Below are 6,000 nucleotides of genomic sequence, written 5' to 3'. Positions count from 1 at the left end.
CTGAGGTGATTGATATTTCTCCCAGCAATCTTGACTCCAGCTTGTGCTTCATCCACCCCGGCATTTTGCATGACATACTCTGTATACAAGTTAAAAAAGCAGGGTGACAATATACAGCCTTGACATACTCCTTTCCAAATTTGGAACCAGTCTGTTGTTCCATGTCCAGTTCTAACTGTTGCTTCCTGACTTGTATACAGATTTCTCAGGAGGCAGGTCAGGTGGTCTGGTATTCCCATCTCTTTCAGAATTTTCCACAGTTGGTTGTGATCCACACAGTCAAAGGCTTTGGCATAGTCAGTAAAGCAGAAGTAGATGTTTTTATGGAACTCTCTTGCTTTTTTGATGATCCAACGGATTTTGGCAACTTGATCTCTTGTTCCTCTGTCTTATCTAAATCCAGCTTGAACACCTGGAATTTCACAGTTCACGTACTGTTGAAGCCTGGCTTTGAGAATGTTAAGCATTTCTTTGCTAGCACGTGAGATGAATGCAATTATGCTGTAGTTTGAATATTCTTTGGCATTGCCTTTCTTCGGGATTGGAATGAAAACTGACCTTTTCCAGCCCTGTGGCCACTGCTGAGTTTTCCAAATTTGCTGGCATATTGAGTGCAGCACTTTCACAGCACCCTCTTTTAGTATTTGAAATAGATCAACTGCAATTCCATCACCTCCACTAACTTTGTTCATAGTGATGCTTCCTACGGTCCACTTTACTTCGCATTCCAGGATGTCCGCCTCTAGGTGAGTGATCACACCATCGTGGTTATCTCGGTCATTAAGATCTTTTTTGTATAGTTCTTCTGTGTGTTCTTCCCACCTCTTTTAAATATCTTCTGCTTCTGTTAGTTCCATACCATTTCTGTCCTTAATTGGGCCCATCGATGCATAAAATGTTCCCTTGCTATCTCTAATGTTCTTGAAAAGACCTCTAGTCTTTCCCATTCTATTGTTTTCCTCTATTTCTTTGCATTGATCACTGAGCAAGGCTTTCTTATCTCTCCTTGCTATTCTTTGGAACTCTGCATTCCAATCGGTATATCTTTCCTTTTCTCCTTTGCCTTTCACTTCTCTTCTTTACTCAGCTATTTGTAAGGCCTCCTCAGACAACCATTTTGCGTTTTTGCATTTCTTTTTCTTGGGGATGGTCTTGATCCCTGCTTCCTGTACAATGTCTTGAACCTCCGTCCATAGTTCTTCAGGCACTCTATCAGATCTAATCCCTTGAATTTATATGTCACTTCCACTGTACAATGGTAAAGGATTTGATTTAGGTCATACCTGAATGGTCTAGTGCTTTTCCCTACTTTCTTCAGATTAAGTCTGAATTTAGCAATAAGGAATTCATGATCTGAGCCACAGTCAACTCCCGGTCTTGTTTTTGCTGATTGTATAGAGCTTCTCCATCTTTGCCTGCAGAGAATATAATCAATCTGACTTCGGTATTGGCCGGCTGGTGATGTCCATGTGTAGAATCTTCTCTTGTGTTGTTGGAAGTGGGTGTTGTCTATGACCTGTGTGTTCTGTTGGCAGAACTCTGTTAGCCTTTGACATGCTTCATTTTGTATTCCAAGGCCAAATTTGCCTGTTACTTCAGGTATCTCTTGACTTCCTACTTTTGCATTCCAGTCCCCTATAATGAAAAGGACGTCTTTTGTGGGTATTAGTTCTAGAAGGTCTTGTAGGTCTTCATAGAACCCCTCAACTTCAGCTTCTTCAGCTGGTCGGGGCATGGACTTGGTTTGCTGTGATACAGAATGGTTTGCCTTGGAAACAAACGGAGATCATTCTGCTGTTTTTGAGACTGCATCCAAGTACTGCATTTTGGACTCTTTTGCTGCTGATGATGGCTACTCCATTTCTTCTAAGGGATTCTTGCCCACAGTAGTAGATATAATGATCATCTGAGTTAAATTCACCCGTTCCAGTCCATTTTAGCTCACTGATTCCTAAAATGTTGACGTTCACTCTTGCCATCTCCTGTTTGACCACTTCCCACTTGCCTTGATTCATGGATCTAACATTCCAGGATCCTATGCAATGTTGCTCTTTACAGCATCGGACTTTACTTCCATGACCAGTCACATCCACAACTGGGTGTTGTTTTTGCTTTGGCCCCGTCTCTTCATTCTTTCTGGAGTTATTTCTCCACTGATCTCCAGTAGCATATTGGGCACCTATCGACCTGGGGAGTTAATCTTTCAGTGTCTTATCTTTTTGCCTTTTCATACTGTTCATGGGGTTCTCAAGGCAAGAATACTGAAGTGGTTTGCCATTCCCTTCTCCAGTGGACCACGTTTTGTCAGAACTCTCCACCATGACCCGTCCGTCTTGGATGGCCCTGCACGGCATGGCTCATACTTTCATTGAGTGAGACAAGGATGTGGTCCATGTGATCAGTTTGGTTAGATTCCTGTGATTGTGGTTTTCATTCTGTCTGCTCTCAGATGGATAAGGATAAGCGGCTTATGGAAGCTTCCTGATGGGAGAGACTGACTGAGGGGGAAACTGGGTCTTGTTCTGATGGGCAGGCTCAGTAAATCTTTAATCCAATTTTCTGTTGATGGGCGGGGCTGTGTTCCCTCCCTGTTGTTTAACTTGAGGCCAAACTATGGTGGAGGTAATGAAGATAATGGTGGCCTCCTTCAAAAGGTCCAGTGATGGCACTGCCACATTCAGTCCCCCCCAACCCTGCAGCAGGCCACCGCAGACCCACACCTCTGCCAGAGACTCCTGGACACTCACGGGCAAGTCTGGGTCAGTCTCTTGTGTGGGGTCACTGCTCCTTTCTCCTGGGTCCTGGTGTAAAGAAGGTTTTGTTTGTGCCCTCCAAGTGTCTGTTTCACCAGTCCTGTGTAAGTTCTGGTGACTCTATGGTGGGTTTATTGGCGACTTCTTCCAATAAAGACCTCAACTACACCCAGGTCTGCTGCACCCAGAGCCCCTGCCCCTGCGGCAGGCCACTGCTGACCCGTACCTCCACAGGAAACACTCAAACACAGTTCCTGCTCAGTCTCTGTGGGTTCTCTGGGTCGTGGTGTGCACAAGGTTTGCTTGAGCCCTCCGAGCATCTCTGGCAGGTATGGGGTTTGATTCTAAACGCGATCTGAGGCTTCTCCTTTGCCCTTGGATGTGAGGTATCTATTTTTGGTGGGATCCAAAATTCAGCAGCAATTTGTAATTTTGTAATTTGTAATTTTGGAGTTCTCATGGGAGAAGATGAGCACATATCCTTCTACTCCACCATCTTGTAGCCAAACATTCATAGGAAGCATTACTACGAACAAACCTAGTGGAGGTGATGGAATTCCAGCTGAGCTATCTCAATTCCAAAAAGATGATACTGATAAAGTGCTGCCCTCAGTATGCCAGCAAGTTGAGTTGTCAGCAAGTTGGAAAAACTAGCAATGATCACAGGACTTGATAATATCAGTTATCATTCTAATCCCAAAGAAAGGCAATGCCGAAGAATGTTCTTACTGACTGGTAATGTCACTCATTTTACGAGTGAGCAAGGTAACAGTCAAAAGCCTTCAAGCTAGGCTTCAGTGGTATGCAAACCGAAAACTTCCAGATGTACAAGCTGAATTCAGAAAAGACAGAGGAACCAGAGATCGAGTTGCCAAAATCCGCTGGATCATCAAAAAAGCAAGAGAGTTCCAGAAAAGCATCTACTTTTGCTTCATTGGCTACATGAAAGCCTTTGACTGTGTGGATCACAATAAACTGTGGAAAATTCTTAAAGAGATGGCAGTACCAGACCTCGTTACCTGCAGCCTGAGAAACCTGTGTGCAGGTCAAGATGCAACCATTAGAACCGAACATGGAACAAAGGACAGGTTCCAAATTGGGAAAGGAGTGTGTCAAGGCTGTATAATGTCACCTTGCTTATTTAAATTATATGCAGAACACATCATGCAAAATGCCAGGCTGGATGGAACACAAGCTAGAATCAAGAAATAGGAGAAATATCCATAACCCCAGACATGCAGATGACATCACCCTGAGGGCAGAAATTGAAGAGGAACTAAAGAGCCTCTTGATGAAGGTGAAAGAGGAGAGTGACAAAGCTGGCTTAAAACTCAACATTCAAGAAACAAAGATCGTGGCATCCGGTCCCATCACCTCATGGCAAACAGATGGGGAAAAAATGGAAACAGTGGCAGACTATTTTCTTGGGAGCCAAAATCACGGCGGATGGTGATGGCATACGTGAAATTAAATGACTCGTTGCTCCTTGGAAGAAGAGCTATGACAAACCTAAAGTAGAAACATCACTTTGCTGACAAAAGCTTGTACAGTAAAAGCTATGGTTGTGGAGGCTGAGTCCAAAGACTTGATGCTTTCAAACCGTGGTGCCGAAGAAGACTCTTGAGAGTCCCTTGGACAGCAAGGAGATCAAACCAGTCAGTCCTAAAGGAAATCAACCCTGAATATTTATTGGAAGGACTGTTGCTGGAGCTGAAGCTCCAATACTTTGGCCACCTGATGCAAAGAGCTGACTCACTGGAAAAGACCCTGATTCTGGGAAAGAATGAGGGCACGAAGTGAAGGGTGCTACCGAGGATGAGATGGTTGGATAGCATTGGCAACTCAATGGACATAAATTTGAGCAAACTCTGGGAGACAGTGAAGGACAGGGAAGCCTGGCGTACTGCAGTCCATGGAGTCGCAAAGAGTTGGGCATGACTGAGGTACTGAGCAACAAATATATAATCTCAAACCATCACGTCAATTCAGTTCAGTTCATTTCAGTTCAGCCGCTCAGTCGTGTCCGACTCTTTGCGACCCCATGAATCACAGCACGCCAGGCCGCCCTGTCCATCACCAACTCCCGGAGTTCACTCAAACTCACGTCCATAGAGTCGGTGATGCCATCCAGCCATCTCATTCTCTGTCGTCCCCGTCTCCTCCCGCCACGAATGCCTCCCAGCATCAGAGTCTTTTCCAGTGAGTCAACTCGTCGCATGAGGTGGCCGAAGTATTGGAGTTTCAGCTTTAGCATCAGTCCTTCCAATGAACACCCAGGATTGATCTCCTTCAGAATGGACTGACTGGATCTCCTTGCAGTCCAAGGGACTCTCAAGAGTCTTCTCCAGCACCACAGTTCAAAAGCATCAATTCTTCGACGATCAGCTTTCTTCACAGTCCAACTCTCACATCCATACATGACCACGGGAAAAACCATAGCCTTGACTAGGCGGACCTTGTTTGGCAAAGTAATGTCTCTGCTTTTTAATATGCTATCTAGGTTGGTCATAACTTTCCCTCCAAGGAGTAAGCGTCTTTTAATTTCCTGGCTGCAATCAGCATCCGCAGTGATTTTGGAGCCCCCCAAAATAAAGTCTGACACTGGTTCCACCGTTTCCCCATCTATTTCCCATGAAGTGATGGGACCAGATGCCATGATCTTTGTTTTCTGAATGTTGAGCTTCAAGCCAACCGTTTCACTCTCCTCTTTCACTTTCATCAAGAGGCTTTTGAGTTCCTCTTCACTTTCTGCCATAAGGGTAGTGTCATCTGCATATCTGAGGTTATCGATATTTCTCCTGGCAATCTTGATTCCAGCTTTTGCTTCTTCCAGCCCAGCGTTCCTCATGATGTACTCTGCATATAAGTTAAATAAGCAGGGTGACAATATACAACCTTGACGCACTCCTTTTCCTAATTGGAACCAGTCTGTTGTTCCATGTCCAGTTCTAACTGTTGCTTCCTGACCTGCATACAGGTTTCTCAAGAGGCAGGTCAGGTGGTCTGGTATTCCCAACTCTTTCAGAATTTTCCACAGTTTATTGTGATCCACACAGTCAAAGGCTTTGGCATAGTCAATGAAGCAGCAATCGATGTTTTTCTGGAACTCTCTTGCTTTCTCCATGATCCAGCGGATGTTGGCAATTTGATCTCTGGTTCCTCTGCCTTTTCTAACACCTGCTTGAACATCACGTACTACACCTCAAATACACTCAACACTTATTTAGCAATCATTCTTTAAAAATTG

The sequence above is a fragment of the Moschus berezovskii genome, chromosome X (assembly GCF_049115385.1).
Source record: "Moschus berezovskii isolate FMDL1 chromosome X, NW_MosBer_1.0, whole genome shotgun sequence".
Lineage (NCBI taxonomy): Eukaryota > Metazoa > Chordata > Mammalia > Artiodactyla > Moschidae > Moschus > Moschus berezovskii.
This window is presented reverse-complemented; position numbering follows the sequence as displayed.